Source organism: Antechinus flavipes, chromosome X (genome assembly GCF_016432865.1).
Source record: "Antechinus flavipes isolate AdamAnt ecotype Samford, QLD, Australia chromosome X, AdamAnt_v2, whole genome shotgun sequence".
Classification (NCBI taxonomy): domain Eukaryota; kingdom Metazoa; phylum Chordata; class Mammalia; order Dasyuromorphia; family Dasyuridae; genus Antechinus; species Antechinus flavipes.
The window spans coordinates 11,195,317-11,218,506 of NC_067404.1; positions in this window are offsets into that span (position 1 = coordinate 11,195,317).

Below are 23,190 nucleotides of genomic sequence, written 5' to 3' on the forward strand. Positions count from 1 at the left end.
GGTTAGGGTTAGGGTTAGTCTGTAGAGAGAATTAAATGAGATAATTACTATATGTAAAGTGATTTCCAAACTTTAAAATACTATAGAAATGTTATTACCGAGAAGGAAACTGAAGCTTGGGAAAGAGAAGGGATTTGCCAAGACCACTCATAGTAGGGGTATAAAACACCATCTAAGTCAACCCCCTCATTTGACAGAAGAGGAAACTGAAGCCCAAGGATATAAGTGATATATCCAAGATCCCAGAAATAGTAAGTAGGGGGTTGGGAATAATATAAGGTAATAGAGTCGCTATTGGTCCATTCCCACTAGTGGCCAAACTCGGCTCCTCCTTGCTACTCATCAGCAAAAAAAAAAAAAGCAAGATTGACTAAATATGATATGGGACCAAATACATGAGCATAAATTTAAGAGCTGAGAGGCACCCACTGGGCCACCGTCTCATCTAGCCTCTCAGCTTCCATATAGCCCAGAGGTTGCAAGAGACTTGTCTGGAGCCACAAAGCTAAGAAATAGAAGACAGGAGATTGAGACTCCTCCATTCCTCCTTCTTTTAGAAAGCTCTTGAATACATTTTCAGAACCAGGGGGAGAACAATGCTTTGAATGAGTCCTGGGATAGTTCTCTAAGGCCTGTTACCATCTTTAATCCATTTTCTGGGGCCTTAGGGAGAGAAGGAACAAACATTTATTAAATTCCTGCATTGTGCCAAGTACCTTCCAATTTTCTATTTATTCATTTGAGCCTCCCAACAACCCTGGGAAGCAAGTGCTTATTTTAGCTTACCCTCCTCATACACTTTCCTAAAAGAAAGGGGTTAGGCTGAAAGGCAAGAAGAGGAAGGATTTTTGTGGATGATGGTTTCTTGAAAAGCTTAATAAAAGTTTTCATCTTTGGGGTCAGTCCAGAAAAGACTTTAGGCTGGAGGAAGATTGGCTTTTCCATCTTTTTATTTGCATTCAGAAGGAGATTTGGATATCTCACTCAGGAGGCTCTGTGGGCTGTAGGGGAGGAGATAGTTATGGAGGGGAAGATGATCAGCCCTGAAGGTCCCTTATCTGCCAGGGGAGCAAAGTGTTGTACCAAGCACAGCTCTGGCCTAGAGACATTGACTAAAGGCTTTGCCATGACTCAGCTGGTGGGGATGAGGAAGAGACTAATGTGCTTGCTATCCATGGATCTGCTAATGTGGCCCTGGGATACCTCGTGCCAGAACTCAAAGATCTAGAGCCAGCTCCAGATACTCTCTCCTGGGGCTTAAGAACCTAAGAGGCAGGGAAAGACACATGCCTAAAAGCAGGTACTGGCTGGGTACTAGTGACCTTTCCAGGCTGTGGTTCTCAAAACAGACAGGGGTCCCATCAGAACAGAGGCCCTGAGACTAGAGCACCTTCTTATGAAGTTACCTTGGATGTGAAAGGAGTTGGGTGAGGGGAAGCAGCGATGGTCACCGGGCTCAGATCCAGGCTCAAGTGAGAAGAGGCCAGATTCACAGGTCCCATGGGGCTTGGTTACCCAAGAGCAGAGAAGATCCTCTGGATCGCCTCCTAGTCACTAAGGTGAGACCTGGCTTGGGCAAAGTAAAAAGGTGGCCAGAAAGGACAGAGGTAGGATTTAGCTTTGTCCAGAAAGGATAGAAGGGAGTATCCAGCCAACGTGAAGCATTAAGGAAAGCCATATCTGGAGATGCCCTTCTGGGCTTCCTATTTTCTTTCTAACTCTAGTAATGCCCCATTTTCCCCACTAAGAGAAGGATTCACCTTTCCTCCATAATTCAATTCCACGAGCATTTGATGTGCACTTTCTGCTGGGGTGGGGAGAGGGGGCAGCCGGTACAATGGATATAATGTGCAGCCTGGAGACTTTTCCTGAATTCAAACCCACTTTAAACACTGCCTAGCTGTATGGCCCTGAACAAGTCACTTCATCTAGTCTTCCTTAAGTTTCCTCATCTGTAAATGAGCTGGAGAAGGAAAATGGCAAACTTTGCCAAGAAAATCCCAAATGGAGTCATGGAGGGTAAGATACAATTTAAAAAGACTAGATACTACACTCAGTGCTGGGAAAAATACAAATGATATGCCCTCAAGCACAGAGAAAGAGTATGGGTTTGGAGTAGGAAAACTTGAGTTCATATTCTTGCTCCGTATTTAACAATCTATTGGAAAAGGTGCTTGACTTCTCTAAGAGCCTTTGGAAGTGAAGGCATCCACCTGGATGCCTTTGTGGTCCCTTCTAGCTCATGAGCTTGGAGCCTATGTGTGACTTCAAGCGAGTCCTTTCCCTTTCCTGGTCAAGTCCCCTTATCTGTAAAATGAGATCCTCCATGGCTTTCTCTGTGACCTTCTCTTGGTTGGAAGTTGGGCTTCAGTGGTTCCACAGCTCACACGTGCAGGCCCAGCTTTTAATGCGTACAGCACTTTTCAGCATTTCTCTCTGTTCTATTTCAATAAATCTGTAATCTAAAGCAGAGCCTCCTAAACTTTTTCCATTCTTTTTTGCCCAAGAAACTTTTACCATCCCAAATATATAGGTATATAAATTAAAAAATTACTGATAATAAATCATAAAGAAATGTATTTTAAAACAACTCTTTGGTACACATATGATTTTACCACATGTTCAAGACAAAAGCAAATTTGTATATTCATGAGATGGATAAAGAGAGAACCCCCCAAAACTCTGAAAATCCTTAAAGGAGAAAACTTCCTTCAACTCTGCCTCAGTGAGGGGACTCCACCTGAAGCACGGTTCCATCTTTGTGATCTGGTTGGAGTTGGCTGGGCCTGAAACCCATTGAATTCAATTCAAATTCTAGCTTTCGCTGAAACCCAGCAAGGAGACCTGGGACTCCACCCACGAGCCCCCTTCAGCTTGTAGCCAAAGCCCCCTATTCTAAAAAAGCCAAATTAAAACCATTTCTTTGCAGAGATTCCAAACATGTCAGCCCTACACTCGGCACGCCGAGGGTCTCTGCCCACTGGAATACTCTTTCCAGTGTCAACCTCTCTTTACCTATTTCCTTAACTAGACTTTAACTTTACTTCTAATCCCTATAATAAACCTCTTTTATCAATCTAGATTTGGGGCTCTATAAATTCCTTTACAGAGGACCTTGTGCCGCCACTAAACCTCATTTAACTCCCTGACCACCAGAAACCCTTATTTCATTTGGGTCCCCCAAATCTAAACCTCGTCATTATGGTTCCCTGATGGGGAAATCCCCGAAAACAAGACATAATTTGGCGACCGAACGGAACCCCAACTTTTTGAGCTGTTGGTGCAGCATTCCTTCTTTTGTCTCACTCTATCTCTAAAGGTAGTGAGCACCCAGACTGGGTCTGGGCTGTGGGCCTTATTGGGGTGGGGGTGGGGGGGAATTTGCATTTTCTGACAAAAAGGCCTCTTTTTGTCCCACTCTATTTTTAGAATAGTGGGAGCAGGATGAGCAGAGATTTGAGGTTTGAGGAAACTCCTTCTGTCCAACACCTCCAGAGACAAAGGACCTTTTGCATCTCAAGGCATTTCTAATCTTTTTTTTCCTCTCACCAGAAAGCCCTGCTCTCAGGCAGGAACTTGTAGACATGAGAGGAAGCGTCTATTTAACATCCCCCCCCCCCCCGACCAAGGAGACACATCCTGGGGACCCCCCCCCTCTCGGGGGTCCCAGCCAGTGCTCTCTTTGATCTGTTCTGGGGAGATAACTGGAGAAACGTAAGAAGAGCCGTGTTTGAGCCCTTCTCCCACTCCACTGTTACCTACACTGGAGTCTCTGATGGTCAGGCTGTAGCCACGAGGAGAAAGGTCACCGAGTAGGAGCGGGGTTGGAGACATGTCTGTACCCCCGGCTGCTACTCCCTGGACAGGGGTGGGGCCGTCTCCTTCAGCAAGATCTGGGGGCTTAAATGAGCTCCCCCGCCCTCAAGTTCCAGCGTGGAATCGACAGAGGAGCCTCGCACCGCACAGGGTAAGATGGCATCTCTTTCTCCCCCACCCTCACTCTGCTCTTTCCTCCCCCTCCCCCATGGAGTGGGGATCACAGAGGCACTCGAGGCCTTTTTCAGCCCTCTCCCATCTGGCTTGGCAACCTGCCATTTAAATGCTCCTATCCTGTCCCCTTACTGTACATTGGGGAGATGGGGGACTCAATCTTTATCTTCTCATATCTCCAGAAAAGTTTTTCACTAACTTTTAAACTAACAAACTTTGACATTTTAAGAGGGGCCTCGGTTTCCCTGATTTGGTCATCCTGCCTTAGAGCAGTGCCTCGCATCACAGCCTTTTACAAAGACTGGGGATTCCAAACTGCTTTCTTTGTTTGTTTGTTTTTTTTCCTAGTCTCAGGGCACTTGCTTCAACTTTTCTCAACTGCTCATGGAGAGATGAATAGCCTAACTAAACCCATTCTCTCTTATTTTTCTGGATCGGCGTTCTATGCCCCTGCCAACCATTAAAGGTTTCTTTTCTGGGCTCCAACCCTGGCCAGGTTGCAGCTTCAAGAAAGACCTCTGGAATGATGGTTGGGAAATAAAATTCCCAATCGAGGCAAATGAAATTGTTAAGAGAGTGAAGATGGCTTCTTGAACCTATCGGAAAACTCCTTGACCATTTTAGAAGATCACTGCCCCTGATGTAATTTGGACTAATATTGGGGAGTGGGAAGGTGGTTGAATTATTGTTAACATTTTAACTGTATCACTGTGTCTAAATAATTTTACTGTTGCCTTTGCAGGCTAGGTTTGGTTATCTTTGAATGGAAGATCTTAAGAACTTGTTGGCCTGAAGTTCGATTAACTTACTTGAATGGGGTCACGTGTCTCCAATTAGGGTCTGACTTTTCTAAAAGCATCAACACCCCCACCCCCCAATCCACTAAAGGTTGGGTGGGGTAGAGATCTTTTGTCTTAAACTCACCCACTGCTCTCTGCTAGCACCTAGTTAGCCTGGGGTGAAGGTTAGCTGCCTTGGGCGGCCACGTGGAACACCCCCCCACACCTCCCCTCCACACATATTAAGTTTGTGCCAGCCCCTTTCTGCAGAGGTTTGACTTTGGCAAAAGATTTCAAGAAATAGGCCCACTTTTAAGTTAATTGGTTTATTTTTAAGATTTGTTAAACCTGTTTAAGTAATTTTTTTTTAAAACTATTTGCTGTATGTTTGAGGGAAATTAACTATTGCTGTATGTTTGAGGGATTTTTAGGAAACTTACTAGTCTGTTGTGTATATGAATTTTGATTCACACTTGGGATTTATACATGGAATGGTAATCTGATCATTTCTTTTCCGTGTCAAAAAAGGGAGGAAGAAAACTGATTGAAACTGGTCAGGAAATTGGGAAACGGATGTGTTTTTCTTAGGCACTTCTGCCCTGCCCCCTATTTCATTAGTTCAGATTGAATTGGAAATCATTCAACTTCTTGCTTAAAATTTCCTGGACTATGATTTGTTGGCTATGTTTTAAATTTGAATGCCCTTATTCTACTGGAATTGGCCCGACAGACTCAGTTTTGGGGATTATTCTTTAGAAACAACCAGTAATCAGACACCTGTCCTGGGACTGGCAGTCTCTCTTATCTGTTTCTCCACTCCTGTTATCCCCGTTCCTTCATTACTATTTCAGCATCTTGATATCAGGACTCTAATAGTTTGGGGTTGTCTGTCTTGGTCTAACTGCATAATTTGCTCAGAAATCTGTCTCCTAATAGTCGCTCCTGTTCCATAGAAAGGGGACAGGTGGAGCTACTCCAGGCCTCACTTTTTCCCTCTTTTGGAGTCCCTGACAGACTTGGGGTGTCCCTCTTAGGGCAGCAGGACTGCCTTGAGCACTGCTACTCAGCAGAGGCTGAGTTTAACTGTCCATCTCTGGCTGAGATGCTCCCCAACCGCAGAGGACTTGAACAGGGAGGCCTGTGTGTCTCCCTAAATGAGGAATGCTGTTGGATGCTATTGATTCTGGGGTTATCGGAAACTGGTCCTTTCCACAAGTTCTTGCATTTTTCTAGTTTTAGCTTGATTCATTTGCTTTATTGTCCTGACTCAGCTTCCCTAATTATCCTGACTCAGCCCTGCCTCGGTTTCCCTGCTTCTCAGTTCTGCAAAACCTCCCCTCCCTCTTTATCAGAATACTTGATAAGGATAAAAGATCTTATGCTTTAGAATATCAGAATGCTTCTCCCATCCCAAGCTATCCAAATGTCAGTTACTGTCTTATCAAGATGCTTCTCCCCATGTCCGAGGTGTTTCCCCCTGATTATATCATCCCTCTCCAGAGGTTCACCCCACCCTGTCAGTCCCATTCCTGCTCTCAGTACCCTGACTCTGCCCCTGCCTCAGTCTAAGGATTTCAGTCTTTCTGATTTCCCATTTGGTGACTGTTCATGAGGGTTTTTCTTTTTTTTCAGTAAGCCACCACCCCACTCTTTCTATAGCAAGCTGGGACAGCTCAACATCCCGGGACTTAGTTGACGCTGCTCTGGAGATCCTACGCTCAGCAGAGTATTTCCCATAAGGGAAACCTATGGTGAAAACTCCTGCGAACTGACAAAAATTAAGGTTTATGTCATATCTTTCTCTCTCTTAGGGCCACCTGAAGAGAATGAAAAGCTATAGAATTGAGGGGTTGAACTGGCCTCCCAGCGTCCTGCTCTCTGGTAGGAGATTTGGGGTCCGGCTCTGTTTCCCCTTTTATCCCAGGTGAGTCCGAACACCTCAGGGGCTGGTAATCTGGGTAGGCAGCGATGATACTTTGCACTCCCTCCAGCCCCTTCCACCCATTCCCCATAAAAAGTGGGGATAGTTGGGGAAGGCTCAGGATCTTTGCTTATTTCTATGGTAAGATTGAGGAACCAACTCTCCATTATTTTTTTAAAAAGCAGCACAGACAGTTAAAAGATTTCTAAGAGCTTAAACTGCGTTCTTATCTTAATCCACAGCCCTGACAAGCAGGGATATGCCCATCCCTAGACCCCGTCTCCCAAAAGAGCAATGGCTTAGTAAATCTACTAGATATTAAGGCCTCCTACCTACTCTGACTCTCTGAGTCCACTGCCACCCTGAACCAACCCCAGCAGAAATTAACACCTTTTACTATAGACAAACAATCTTTTGCTCCACGCATTTTCTCCTACTTTTCTTTGATAGTTAAATGGGCCAGCCCACAGAAGAGACCTGATACATTTCCTGCTAAAGACCCCGTTCCCAAATGTCACCATCTCCACCCTGGGGGACACCCCAGTTTTAATCTGCCCCTGAGATCTGTTTTCTCTAGGCTTCAAACTTTGGATTCTCAGCTTCCCTTCAGCCTGGAGAACATGGGACAACTGACTGGGGATGGCGGATCAGGACAAACACCCCTTAGATGCCCTGCTGCCATCTCCAAATCCTCACCTCCTGCATGAACCCCCAAATCTCTATGACCTGAAGTAGTTAAAAAGAAATTGTTGCCCCTTTATCCCAAATGTATTTGGAGGTGAATGCTTGAGGGGGGGAATGAAGAGGGGACCCCGGAACTCTGAAAATCCTTAAAGGAGAAAACCTCCTTCAACTCTGCCTCAGTGAGGGGACTCCACCCGAAGCACAAAGTTTCATCTTTTGTTATCTGGGTGGGGTTGGCTCGGCCTGAAACCCATTGAATTCAATTCAAATTCTAGCTTTAGCTGAAACCCAGCTAGGAGCCAACCTGGGACTCCACCCACCAGCCCCCTTCAGCTCGTAGCCAAAACCCCCTATTATAAAAGAGCCAAACTAAAACCCTCTCCTTGCAGAGGTTCCAAACATGCCAGCCCCATGCTTGGCACCCCAAGGTTCTCTGCCCACTGGAATACTCTTTCCAGTGCCATCTTCTCTTTACCCTCACTGATTTCCTTAACCAGAACCTTGCTTCCAATCCCCATAATAAACCTCTTTTATCAATCTAGGTTTTTGGGTCTGTCAGTTCCTTTACAGGGGACTCTCACGCCGCCAGAAAGGGAATCCTCACAACTCCCTACCCTTGCGCCACCATTAGACTTTATTTAACTCTCTGACCACCAGAAACCCTAATTTAATTTGGGTACCCCAAATCTAAACCTCATCATGTTTATTTTTACATAAAGAATTAAATATTGGCAGAATATTTGATACATTTTATTGTTGCAAATTTTTGCAACCTCCACATTCAGTTACCCAATTGTATATAAGGTCTAGATCCACAGTTCAAGAAGCTTTGGTGCAGAGGAATATAGCCCTAAGAAATTCCCCATTGCATTCCTGTCCTCCAGTACTCTATGCTTCCCACTCCAGGGAAGCAAAGTCCAGTTTGGGAAGGAAGATTTCAGGGCTCCAACTTACCCCTAACATGGGGGAAATAGCATTTCTGCTTTCCTGGACAAATGTCTCTCTCTTTCCTTTTTTTTTTTTTTTTTTTGAAACTAGAAAACAACAAAAGAAATCTCATCCATTTTATTTCCTTTTTTAAAAGCTTGTTTTATTCTTTTTTTTTAATTTCAAGTTCCAAATTTTTTCCCTCTAAGCCCTTTCCCCACCCATTGAGAAAGCAAGCATCCTATCAATATGAAGTCATCTCATTTCACTTTATTTTTTTCTTCTCAATAGTATTTTATTTTTCCAATAGTTTTCAACATTCATTTTTGTAAGACTTTGTGTTCCAAGTTTTTGTCCCTCCCTCCCTTCCTTCCTTCCTTCTCCAAGACAACAAGCAATCAGATACAGATTAAACATATGCAATCCTTTTAAACATATTTCCATATTTGTCATGTTATAGAAGAAAAATTAGACCAAAAGGGCAAAAAGCATGAGAAAGAAAAAGCAAACAAAAAAGGTGAAAATACCATGCTTCAAATCACATAGTTCTCTCTCTGGATTTGGATGATATTTTCCATCCCAGGTCTATTGCAATTGTCTTGGATTGCTTCATCGCATTCACTTTAAAATAAAAGCATAAACAAACTAAAAATCAGCTAAGACAAAAGGTTTCAAATACATTATCTGCAGATTCCATGTAGCCCACAACATTCCTGAGTGCTTCCCAGACCAGATTAAAATGTAATTAGGAAATTTTTAACAAAATAAATAAAAATACAATAAAACATCGACAAAGTTGCACTTTAAAACTAAGTCAATATGTGACCTGCAGGAATCCTTATTATAATTTAGTGGCTTCCATTTCTATTTGAGCTTGACTCAATTGTGAGAGAGTCCTTTGTGAGAGCAAGGAGATCAAATCAGGCCACATTTAAATTAATTTGGACCATTCACTGAAAAGTCAAACACTGAGTTTAAACTTCAATGCTTTGGATACATAAAGAGAAGCTGGGACTCATTGTTAAAGATTCTGATGTTGGGAAAGATTGAAGGCAAAAGGGAGAAGGGATGGCAAAGGATGAGGATAAGATGGATAGAGAATGTCATGGAAGCAACAAACATGAGCTCGGACAGGCTTGGGAGATAGTAGAGGATAGAATTTGTGCTATGGATCATAGGGTTGCGAATTATCTGAACAAAACTGAACGAGTTCACAACAACACTGGACTTTAGCACCTTTGAAAGGCATGCCCATGCAGATGGGCCCTCAACTATCTAAAAAAAGAATGACAGAATATTGGAGCAGATTAGCCCTTAGAGATCCGTTGGCCCAATCCCTTCATTTTACAGAGAAGAAAAAAATTAGATTCAGAGAAAGGGAAGAGATTGGTCTAAGGTCACACAGTTAGGTACATATTGGAAGCCAAAGCTCACTGACTCCCAGTCCTATATACTTCCTACTATAGCCAAATATCTCTCTTAGGCAAGCAAACACAGTTGGATCATGGATTGTCAAGCAGATTGTTAACTGTCAGAGCTCTGAAATTAGAACTTGGCTTTGAAATCAGATTCCTGACTTCCCCAGTCAAGTCTCTTACTCTCTCAGAGCCTCAATTGAATTTTGAGTTCCAAATTCTCTTTCCTTCTAGCCCTTCCCCCACCCATTGAAATGTCAACATTTGGGTTCCTGTGAGGAAATCACTATTATGAGCCAGCTTTTTGGCAAGAGTAAAGAGAATCTAGACACTTTAGCAGCCCCAGTGTCAAGTTTAAGGAGAGTTCAAGCCCCTATAAATGACTCAGGCCTAATTTCTGTATATATCTACAATGGTCAAAAGCTAAAGTCCTTGGAAGCATTTAAGCAGGGGCCTGCCAAGGCAAAGAGCCTTCTGACCAGCCCCCATCCACAGCACACTCTGTGAAATAGGACCTAACAACTGGCCAGGATCATTTTCAAAGGTCTTCCCAAGAAATTTGCTCCCTTGCCCCCATTGAGGGCTCTCAGCTGACCCCCCAAACTGCCTGAGCCCAGCTGCTCTTTGGCAGGGATTCTCCAGCCCTCTGAGCCAGCTGAGAGAGAAAAAATTGTGTGTGGGTGGAGAAGGGGTAGAGGAGGGGAAAGTGGCTCCCCAACTGAATATGATACCCAGATGTGGAAACTGAGCCTCTCTTTGGGAATGCCCGAGATCTCATTCAGGTTTTGGACTGCCACAACATATTGTTAACTCATCTTGAGCTTAGAGTCCACTGATACCCCTAGATCTTTATCACAAAAGTTGTCCTCTAGCTATGCCTCCCCCACCTTCAGTTTTGGGGAGAACTTTTATTTTTTATTCTCTTCTCCCTCCATGGAGGAAAAGAAAACTACCGAAGAAGCCTTTGTGATAAATATGCACACATAAATAAAATACAATTTTTCATATGGTTGTTTAAAATTTAGATTTCTTCTTTTTAAAATGATCATCTATCAATTAACTTATCAATTGGAGAATGATTCTTAACTTTAAGTGAATAGAGATGAAATGTGAAGTCAGGAAGTCTGAATTCTGTCTCAGACATTTACTACATTATGACCCTGGGCAAGCCATTTAAAATCCCTGTGTCTCAGTCTCCTCAACTATAAAATGGGTTAATGATAGCACCTACCTTCCAGGGTTGCTGAGAGGATCAAATGAGGTAACATATGTTAGGTGATTTGCAAGCCTTAACATATTAACCATTGTGTGCATTTGTTTCTGAATGTTTAATCTGTTCTATTGATCAATCTCTCTTTTATAAACAGTACCAAATTGTATTGATGATTATTTCTCTGTAGCATAGTTTGAGATCTAATCTACATTTCATTTAGATTATCAAATTTATTGGAATATAACTCCTAATTATTGGTCTGATTTCCTCTTCATTGGTGGAAAGTTCTCCCTTTTTATTTTTGAGACTGTTGTACTCCAAATATTTGTGTGTTCTTTGACTCCAAAACCAGTTTAGAGGCTTAATCTAATACTACAAGAGTGTTCTTTTCTTTTTTTTCCCCATTATTTCCCTTGAGATTTTTGATTTTTTTTTGTTCCTCCAGATGAATTTCATCATTTTTCTAAAACTCTATAATGCAATCCTTTTAAAATTTTATTTATGTGACACCATAAAATAATTTAGATGGCACTGTCATTGTTATTATATTGGCTTGGCCTACATATGCACAATTAATATCTCTGAATAATTTAGATCTGTCTTTAATTATATAAAGAGGGTTTTCTAGTGGCACCCACATAGTTACTGTGATATGTGTGTGTGTATGTGTTGGTAGTAACGTCTCAAGTATTTTATATATTCTATAGTCATTTAAAATTTTTTTTATTTATTTTTATTTTTATTAAAGCTTTTTATTTACAAAACATATGCATGGGTAATTTTTCAGTGTTGACCCTTGCAAAACCTTCTGTTTTGTTTGCCTTCCCCCACCCCCTCCCCTAGCTGGCAGGTAGTCCAATACATGTTAAATATGTTAAAATATATGTTAAATCCAATATATGTATACATATTTATATAGTTATCCTGCTGCACAAGAAAAATCAGATCAAGAAGGGAAAAAACTGAAAAAGAAAACAAAATGCATGCAAACAACAATGAAAAGAGTGAGAATGCTATGTTGCGGTCCACACGGTTCTCTCTCTGGGTGTAGCTGATGCTCTTCATCACTGAACAATTGGAACTGGTTTGAATCATCTCATTGTTGAAGAGAGCCATGTCCATCAAAATTGACCATCATATGATCTAGTTGTTGCTATATATAATGATCTCCTGGTTCTGCTCATTTCACTCACCATCAGTTCATGTAAGTCTCTCCACGCCTTTCTGAAATCATCCTGCTGGTCATTTCTTACAGAACAATAATGTTCCCTTACATTCATATACCACAATTTGTTCAGCCATTCTCCAATCGATGGGCATCCATTCAGTTTCCAGTTTCTGGCCACTACTAAAAGGGCTGCCACAAACATTTTTGCACATGTGGATCCCTTTCCTTCCTTTAAGATTTCTTTGGGATAGCAGCCCAGTAGAAACTCTGCTGGATCAAAGGGTATGCACAGTTTGATAACTATTTGGCCATAGTTCAAAACTGTTCTCCAGAATGGCTGGATCCATTCACACTTCTACCAACAATGCATCAATATCCCAGTTTCCCTACATCCCCTCTAACATTCATCCTTGTCTTTTCCTGTCATCCTAGCCGATCTGAGAGGTGTGTAGTGGTATCTCAGAGTTGTCTTCATTTGCATTTCTCTAATCAATAGTGATTTAAAGCATCTTCTCATATAATTAGAAATAGTTTTAATTTCTTCATCTGAAAATTGTCTGTTCATATCCTTTGACCATTTATCCATTGGAAAATGGTTTGAATTCTTATAAATTTGAGTCAATTCTCTAGATATTTTTAAAATGAGGCTTTTATCAGAACTCTTAAATGTAAAAATGTTTTCCTAGTTTGTTGCTTCTCTTCTAACCTTGTCTGCATTAGTTTTGTTTGTACAAAAATTTTTTAACTTTATATAATCAAAGTTATCTATTTGGTGTTCAATTATAAGCTCCAGTTCTTCTTTGTACACAAATTCCTTCCTTCTCCATAGATCTGAGGGGTAAACTATCCTATGTTCTTCTAATTTGCTTATAATATCACTCTTTATGTCTAAATCATGAACCCATTTAGATCTTGTCTTGGTATATGGTGTTAGGTGTGGGTCAAGCCCTAGTTTCTTCCATACTAGTTTCCAATTTTCCCAGCAGTTTTTGTCAAATAGCGAGTTCTTATCCCAAAAACTGGGGTCTTTGGGTTTGTCACACACTAGATTGCTATAATCATTGACTATAACCCAATTTCACTGATCAACTACTCTATTTTTTACCCAGTACTAAATGGTTTTGATGACTGATGCTTTAGGTTTGGTACAACTAGGCCACCTTCATTAGCATTTTTTCATTAATTCCCTTAAAATTCTTGACCTTTTGTTTTTCCAGATGAACTTTGTTACTGTTTTTTCTAGATCTGTAAAATAATTTCTTGGGAGTTTGATTGGCATGGCACAAAATACATAGATTAATTTAGGTAGCATTGTCATTTTTATTATATTCACTTGGTCTATCCATGAGCACTTGATATTTTTCCAACTGATTAGAAAAAAAACTATATGCAGCTTCCACACACCTGGGAATCTTCTGTGAGCCTCTTAGGCTACTCTGTCCTGGTTGCAAGCAGGTGGTTTGGCAGACTTGCTACAAAATACAAATTATAAACCACTGAGCCCCAGAACCCAGACCTAGCCAAGTTTACCCAGCACTGAAAATCAATCAGCAGAACTTCCCCAGGGCAAATAAAAGCAGCTGTCACTCCTTTGCATTGAGCAGACCTCAAGCCTTAAAAAATGACTAAAAAACCCGAAAAACTCTCACCATAGACAGCTTTTATGGAAAGAGAGAAGAACAGATCTCAAATCTTGAGATTCCTAAAGGCAAATCAACTCCAGATGAAGCCCCAAAGGGAGATATGAGCTAATCACCATTTCACAAGGCTTTCTTGGAAGATTGTATAAAGGATCTTAAAAGAGAGTTAGAAGAAAAATGGGGAAATGAAATGAGATCATTGCAAGAAGGAAGGGAAAAAGCATATAATGCCCTACTAAATTGATATGAAAAAGACACCAATTCATTGAAAAACAAAATTTGTGAAATGTAAAAAATGCAATGAAAAAACAGTTCAATTGGCCAATTACAAAAAGAGCTAAAAAGTTAACTAGAGAAAATAATACACTAAAAATTAGAATTGAACAAACGGAAGTGAATGACTCAAGACTTCAAGAATCAGTCAAACAAGAACAAAAAAATGAAAAAAATAGAAGAAAATATGAAATACCTCCTAAGAAAACAACTGACCTGGAAAATTGATCTAGGAGAGATGATCTAAGGATTATTGGACTTCCTGAAAACCATGATGAAAAAAAGAACTTAGACATTATCTTACAGGAAATCATAGAGGAAAACTGCCCTGATATCTTAAAATCAGAAGATAAAATAGCCATTGAAAGAATTCAGAAATCACTTCCTGAAAGAGACCCCAAAATTAACTCCCCAAGGAATATCGTGGCTAAATTTGAGAACTATCACATCAAGGAAAAGATATTGCAAGCAGCCAGAAAGAAACAATTTAAATACAGAGGAGCCACAATTAGCCACAATTACCCAGGACCTAGTAGCTTCCATCTTAAAGGATCAAAGGGCCTGGAATATGATATTCCTAAAGACAAAAGAACTTGGATTATAGCCAAGAATAAGTTATCCAGCTAAAATGAGCATTATCTTTCAGGAAAGACTATGGACAGTCAATGATATAGGTGAATTTCACCTATTTCTAATGACAAGACCAGAACTGAACAAAATATTTGATCTCCAAGCATAGAACTCAAGAGAAACATAAAAAGGTAAAAAAGAAAGAACTCTTGAGAACTATATTTCTGTTATGGGTATATTTGGAGAGGGCGGATATAATTTGATTTTATTATGATAATATGAAAAGAGGTGGAAAGGGGGTTATACTGGAAAAAGAGGAAAAAGAAGGTAAAATAAAGGAAATTACATCTCATAAAGAGGCAAAAAAGACCTATTATAATTGAAGTAAAGAAGGGAAGGTGATGATCATTGTGTGAATCTTACTCTCATCGGATTTGGTTCAAAGAGAGAATTCCACAGAGAAATTTGTCTCACATTATAGAAAAGTGGGAGGGGAAAGGGGAAAAGAAAAGGAAAGACTAATAGAAGGGAAAACAAGTATTAGGGGAAAGGTGTAATGGAATTGATTGTTCTTTGAATGTTTGGTAGAATTCACATGTAAATCCCTTTGGCCCTGGAGATTTTTTCTTAGGGAATTGATTAATAGCTTGTTCTATTTCTTTTTCTAAAATGGGACTATTTAGATAATTTATTTCCTCTTCTGTTAACCTGGGCAATCTCTATTTTTATAGATATTCCTCCATTTTATTTAGATGATCAAATTTATTGGAATATAACTCCTAATTATTGCTCTGATTTCCTCTTCATTGGTAGAAAGTTCTCCCTTTTCATTTTTGAGACTGTTGTACTCCAAATATTTGTGGGTTCTTTGATTCCAAAACCAGTTTAGAGGCCTAATCGGCTGATCGTTTGAGAGATCAAAGGAGGTCACAGAAAGTCGTGTCTGCTCTCTGCCAGCTTGGCTCCACCCACCCCCCCCATACCATTTTTGATACATTTCCTCAACCATCTTGTTCTGTCTCTAATCCCTCTAGACCCGTTTTGACCTTTTTATCTACTGGGGTCCATCCTCTTTTTAATATTCCAGGTTGTTCAAACTTTACCATCCTGACCAGTGATATCAGTACTACCTTTGCGATAAACTGTTATCACACAGGGGAGGCAGACAGGGAATAGTATGTCTCCACTTAAAGCTATTAGCAGGAACCCAAGAACCTGTTTCTAGCAGCTGCCTCCAGACCAAGACCATCAAGAGGTATTCAGTGGTGAGTACCATGTCTGGAATGGGACATGGGCCAGTTTTCTGCTGTCTTTGGCAATTTCCTTCACTACTTGTCCATTACCATCAATTTTTATACAGCAAAAATTTAATTTCCCACAAACTCTAGCCTACAAATACGCTAATTCTAATCTATGCTGGAGTACTGCTTCTCTAGTCTGAACGGCCTGGTATGCTAACAACTCTCATACCTTTGTCATCTGGCTAGTCGTTATTTTGACCAAGCCCTGGAGTCTAATGAGCATTCAGCATACAACTTGGGATTCTGTACCCCAACTCCCACCTATTATCTCAACCATTTGTGTTCCCAGTAATTAGAGTAGATAACTCTTCACAAATAAAGATGCCTATCAGGAAAGTCAGCTACAACATAAATGTTAAAACAGACAAACATATGTATCTAGCAATAGATAGTTAACTAAGTCAACTACTCATTTACCTATTTATTTAGGATATAATGACCACATATTTGCATATAGGAAACTGCAAGATCCTACATACATGAATTGTGCTCATAGCTTCTACTGAACACTTGGCCTGATGATAGAAATTTGTTATAAGAGGAACAAGCGGGGATACGATTGTAATAGCATGAAACCTGGCCCTTTAGGCCTCAGCCTGAGAACATATACATGACAGGATAAAGCATCTTACCTGTAACGTTCTCTCTAAAATGTAATCTCTGTTGAGGTTTTCTTGGGGTCTCTGGAGGCAGCCTTCATTTCAGTTCAGTAATCACCACACAAGTAGCCAGGGGTTAAAGTCCAAATCCTTTATTGTCTCCTTCAAGTCTTACCTCCTTTCCTGTGGCCTGGTTAGCTTTCTTATAGTCCAGATCCTTTATTATCTCTTTTCTGGGGCTGGGCAGCTTTCTGGAGAGCCATTCAGTCTGGCCTTGGTTCCAAGAGCTTGAGCTCCCGCTGCCTTCTCTGGCTTCTGAATCTCCCCGACTCAATCCTGGTTGAGGCTCCTATGCTCTCTTATCAAACGTGTGAATCTTGTAGAACTATAGTAACTACTAAGTACATGTACTGAACTAGAGAACCGTTAAGCACCATGCTAAACTAGATAACTAATGTCTCTATCAATTCCACTGACTTAGCACCTTGTAAGAATCTTTTGTTTCAAGTTCAGAGTTCTGGCCCATAACATTACCTAATAGAATACAATAACAATTCCACCTTAGAGCCAGACTCAGGAAAGCAGGTGGGTTTTTATTCAAAGGAACACCACTGAGAAACTGAGTCAGAAGGATCCCACCTGAAGCAGAGGCTGAGGTTGTCTTCCCAACTCCCAGATACTAACTTCTACCTGTAACGATTCAGGATCACATTCCTCTGAGTACTTTGTGGCTTATTCATTTCAGATGATGCATTACTGGCTTGATGATCCATCAGACAATCATACTCAATTCAAAACTCCAAATAATCAAATAATATCAGCTACAGTCCCAAGAGAATTTTATCTCAAATAGCAAGTCTCATTAATCAAAGCTTCAGATGAATTTAGCTCTCAAGGATCACATATCCTAAATAAGTATTGACTATAATCTTACACTGATAACAGTAAGAGATTTCTCCCAGAAAGTTCACAACTTATCTTCATATCTAAATAGATAGGTTTTAAATTCAACATTACATAAATCATTTTACTTTAAGATGCTTAATAACCAATTTATATCAAAACATGTTTGAGTATTAATCATGTTCAAAAGGGCAAAGACATACACTATTGTTCTCAGAATTTCCCTAAACAATAGGAACAGCTTTAAAATGATTCAATACAACCAATTAAAACTCACAGAGAATATAGACTATACTATATTAATTTTACATTCAAGAGCCCTATCAGAAGCAACATTATAATTTCTTCATCCTAAAAAATGTTAAGTCAACTTCCTTCAGTAGAAGAATCCTCATAAACTTTTCTGAAAATATAAATAACAGGTACAACACCAATATTGTTAAAATTCCTCTAAGCACAATTAATCTCCCCTTCCACCAAAACATTCCTAATTGCTTTGGTGCAAAGTTAATTTTAGAGGTTATAAATTGTCCTTAACAGTCCATTCTTGAGGTTCTTCCACGGGTCCTTTAAGCTTGGTGTTCTCAGCTTCCATACTGCAGTCTCAGTTGTCTGTAATGTCTTGTAACGTCCTTCCCACTCTGCTTCTTCCAGGACTTAGTAAGTGTCCACTCTCCTGGAACTGCAAACTCTGACAGTGTTGTCTGGGTCAGCAATCCTTACTTCCCAAGGACTGAAAAGGATAAGGATACTTCCAGTATATAATTCCCTAAAAACTTATCCTTTGTTTTAAAAGAGGATCTTTCCCTTTCTCCTCCCAAATAAAATATCTTATCAAACAGCATCGTGTATGGGGAAAGTCCCAGATCACTTCTGGGGACAGTTTTAATTCTTTAATAAAGCAACAGGCAAAAATTTGGTCCAAGGCAATTTAGTTTCTAACATCAATTTAGTAATCCATTTCTTAAGAATCTGATTCGTTCTATCCATTTTCCTTGATTAAGGCAGATGCCCAGATATGTGGAAATGCCGCTCAATTTGCAATCACTCCCCATTATTTCTTATAAAACCTTAGAAGTAGAATATGTTCCATTATAAGAATCATTCGTTTCTACCAACTCATTTAGGTATAATTTGGTCCAATGTTATCCCACTAACCTCTTTTAAAACAGCAGAACCCAAAGGAAAGCTTCTACTCATCCCCACTGGTATTATTTCATTAAAACCTAACTTGAATATTTTGGAGCCAGGCTCCCTCCCTCTGAAGGGATACCTCCCTAATACCTTCTTATTTATCTTTAGACACGTTACACAACTTTCAGATACAATTTGTTTTGCAATTACACATATCCCTATAAACCACATTTTTTTTTGTTTTTACTTCTTTATTAAAGGGAGAATGTAAGACAAACCTTAAGATTCAGAATATAGGTAATATCTAAATAACTTTGGACGAGAGTTCACAAAATTAATAGCACATATCCAGGAGGGCTGACAAAATGTTAAAGCACAGTTCAAACATTTTTTACAAATTACCCAATATACACTTTAGAAAGCAACATAGTCTAATTAGGAGATACAAACATGTGGCTCTTTTAGGTAAGTTACCAGAGAACTTTGTTTTAATACCCAAATGTTTTAAACTTAAAATCAAATCAAAATCAGATTTCAATTTCTAGTAGCAATATGCACACATATTTCTAAAACCTTATACCAGAATAAACAAGTACATAATTTTAATACACACTAGTTAATAGTAAAATTATCTCATACAATTTCAGAATCAGAATTTCAATTTAAACACACGCAGTCCCAAAATTGAAGGTTGCAGAAAACTGCCTTTTCAAGTTCTCTATAGGGCTTTAAGAAATTGTTGGTCTTTAATACTGTGGGGGAATGCGGGTCAGAGAAATTTAGACCCAAGTGTTCAGCTGTAGGTCTGTGTTTCAGTAAAAGCCCATCTTGCGTGTCAGAAATGCCTGGGGCCATGTCTAAGATGTTGGGACACCAATGCAAACCTTAGAAGAATCCAGGCCAGTGAGGGATGCCAGCCTAGACAGATTCCACAAGTCTCTCAAGTAAGCTTCAGATTCAGGCCCTCAGAAGGCTTTTAGTATTCTAAAGGTATATTTCTTTATATCCCCATTTAGTTCTCACCAGAGATCTATCATAATTAACTTTTCTTTTCTTTTTGCTGAGGCAATTGGGATTAAGTGACTTGCCCAGGGTCACACAGCTAGGAAGTGTTAAAGTGTCTCAGATCAGATTTGAATTCAGGTCCTTCTGAATTCAGGGCTTATGCTCTATCTACTGTGCCACCTGGCTGCCCCATATATAACTTTTCTAAAATTCTATTCACCGCCTTAATTTCTTGTTTGTTTTGTGGTTAAATTTATCTAGTTCTGAGAGGGAAGAGTTTAGGCCTCCCACTAGTATAGTTTTGCTGTCTATTCCTTCCTGTAACTCACAACTTCCCTAAGAATTTGGATGATATACTTGGTGCACATATGTTTAGTATTAATATTTCTTCAGTGTCTATAGTGCCTTTTAGCAAGATGTAGTTTCCTTCCTTATCTATTTTTGTTTTTGCTTTGTCTGAGATCAGGATCACTATCCCTCCTTTATTTTACTTCAGATGAATAATATATTCTGCTTCAGCCTTTTGTCTTTACTCTGTATGTATCTTTCTGCTTCAAATGTGTTTCTTGTAAACAATATAGTGTAGGATTCTGGTTTTTGATCCACTTTGCTATCTACTTCTGTTTTATGGGAGAGTTCATCCCATTCACATTCAGTTATGATTACTAACTGTGTATTTCCCTCTATTCTATTTTCTCCCCTCTTTAAACTTTTTTGGTCTCTTTTCACCCTGTCCCTCCTCACCAGTGTTTTGCTTCTGTCTATTGCCTCCTTCAATCTGCCTTCCTTTCTGTCAGCCCCCTCCATTTTCTTTCCTTTTTCTCCTCCTTCTTCCCTATAAAGTAAGATAAATTTCTATACCCAAGTATGTACATTATTCTCTCTTTGAGCCAAATCTGATGAGATTAGGTTTCAAACATTGCTCATCCCCCATCCCTTCTTTCCCTCTATTGTAGGTCTTTTGTGCTTCTTCATGTAATGAAATTTACTCCATTTTGCCTCCCCTTTCCTCTTCTCCTAGTACAATTATTTTTCTACTCCTTAATTTCTTTTTCATATCATCACATCAAAGTCAACTTATACCCACATCCTCTTTCTATATATGCCCCTTCTTAATGCTCTAATAAAGCTACAGTTCTCAAGCATTTACAAGTATCATCTTTCCATATAGGGATATAAACAATTTAACTTTTGAATAACATTGTTGTTGTTTTCTTTCCTGTTTACCTTTTTATGCTTCTCTTGAGTGTTATATTTGAAGATCACATTTTCTGTTTAGTTCTGGTCTTTTCATAAGAAATGATTGAAAGTACCCTACTTCATTGAATAGCCATCATTTCCCCTGAAAGATTGTGCCCACTTTTTGTGGGTTGTTGATTATTGGTTGAACTCCAAATTCCTTTGCCCTCTGTAATATATTCCAGGCCCTCCATTTTGTTAATGTAAAAACTTCTAAGCCCTGCGTAACCCTGACTGTGACTCCTCAATATTTGAATTGTTTCTTTCTGGCTGCTTGTAGTCTTTTCTCTTTGACCTGATAATTTTGGAATTTGGCTATAATATTCCTTGAAGTTTTCATTTTGGGATCTCTTTTAGGAAGTAATCTGTGGATCTTTCAATGACTATTTTACTTTCTGGTTCTAGAATATCAGGGTCATTTTATTTGCTAATTTCTTGAAATATGTTGTCCAGATTTTTTTTTATTATGACTTTCAGGTAGTCTAATAATTCTCACATCATTTCTCCTGTATCTATTTTCCAGGTTAATTGTTTTCCAATGAGGTATTTTCTATTTTCTAATTTTTTTTCCATTCTTTTGATTTGGAACTCAGTGGTAAAAATGACATGTAATTGGGGGAAATAAAACATTAAAGAAAAAAAAGAGAAGAGGGCCCAGGACAGATACACCCATGGAACATACTCATACTTACAAGACAATCAGTGATGAAATTACAAAGGAGACAGAAGAAATGGTCTAACAGACAGGGACAGCAGAGCTATGACATTGCTAACTATCCCTCCTCTTGGTTATGCTCTCTTCCTTGAGTTCTTGTGACAAAGACAAGAAGAATCAGAAAGGATGAGGCATCCTCAATTATGACCAGAGGGAAGACACTGGAAGGAAGAGGATTGGGGAACTTGTAGGATGTGGAACTTTAATCGGGACTTACAGGAAGCCAGGAAGGTCAGTAGTAGGGCTGAGGAGAGAGAATTCTAGGCCTGAGGACAACTAGAGAAAATCTCTAGAGACTTGTTTGTGGAATAGTCAGAGAGCCAGCATCACTGAACTGCAAAAACCTTTAGAGTATGTCAGACTGAAAAGTTTCTAGGACTCCATGTTTCTCTGTGTCAAGAAACTCTGGCTTCAGTAACACATGTGACATTCTCAGTGTTCTCTCGGCCAGTTAGGAGTCAGGTGTCGCACTTGTGTACTCAGCAGTGTTCAAAACACCCCAGGCTTTGTTGGCAGCTTCAGTTACATGCCACAAAGTTTATTTTTACCTAGGTGCAGTGTTTGGTTTCATCCCCTATGAATGTATCTGTAATTTCTATAGATTTGGTATGTATTTTCTTCACACGGGGCTGTCAAGTTGTCGAGGTTATGCAAAAAGCAGTTGCTCTGTCATATATCTTATCACAGGAATCCTCGATCCTGTGACTCTTGAAACCACTGTCTGCGAATGATTTATGTAGTGATCTCTTGGACTACTTCTTGATTGTATCTATAGGAGAGATGATGAAGTCTGAATACTTCGTCATAGCCCTACCTTTTTGACTTAATCACGTCAACAGAGAGGCAGTATAGCTTAGAATGAGGAGAGCTGGCCTCAGAACCTACTTTAGACTAGTCACCTTACCCTTTCGGTCCTCTAGGGAACTTTATAGGATTTAAGTTATAGAAAAGGTGCCAACCTACACAAGTAGGAGACTTTCTTCCTCTTGATTTCCCTATGTCAGTAAAATCCTGGGACTTGTATCCCTCATCACATTCTCTATTCCTGCCAAAATGGGTGCTTTCCCATGTCCGTGATTTGGCTCACACTATTCCTTCTATATGGTATAATTGTCAGTCTAAATCATAGGAACTCAAGAAGCATAGCTCAAAAGGGACTTCAGTTCCAATCCTTTCATTGTACAAATAAAGGAATTAAGAAAGGTTAAGGGACTTGGCCAGGATCACACAGAGTCAAGAAGACCTCACTTCAAGCTCTGCACTCTATCCACAGTGCCATCTTATCCAAGCCCTTCATTTCACAGATGGAGAAACAAAGGCAGACCCTGGGAGACCAAGAAACTTGTCCAAGCTCACACAGATGGTGAAAGGAACAGTGCAGATTTGGACTCACATTCTCTGCCTTCCATGCAGGAGGTTATTAGATTTTCATGCATACAACCTGCAGACATATGCACACACAGAAAATCTCCTGTACTAGAAAAGTCCAGAATTTGGAGTGAGAAGCTTGACTTTGTCACTTATCCTGTATGATCCTAAGTGAGCAAGTTTGTTCATCTTTCTGGGCTTCGCTTTCCCCATCTGGAAAAAGAGAGATTTGAACTAGACTTCCAAGGTCTTTTACAAAGGCGTGATTTTACAACCATGACACAGTAAGATTCTGTTGCTGATTGACCTTGACCTAGACCTTTATAATTATTGATTGACCTTTGAT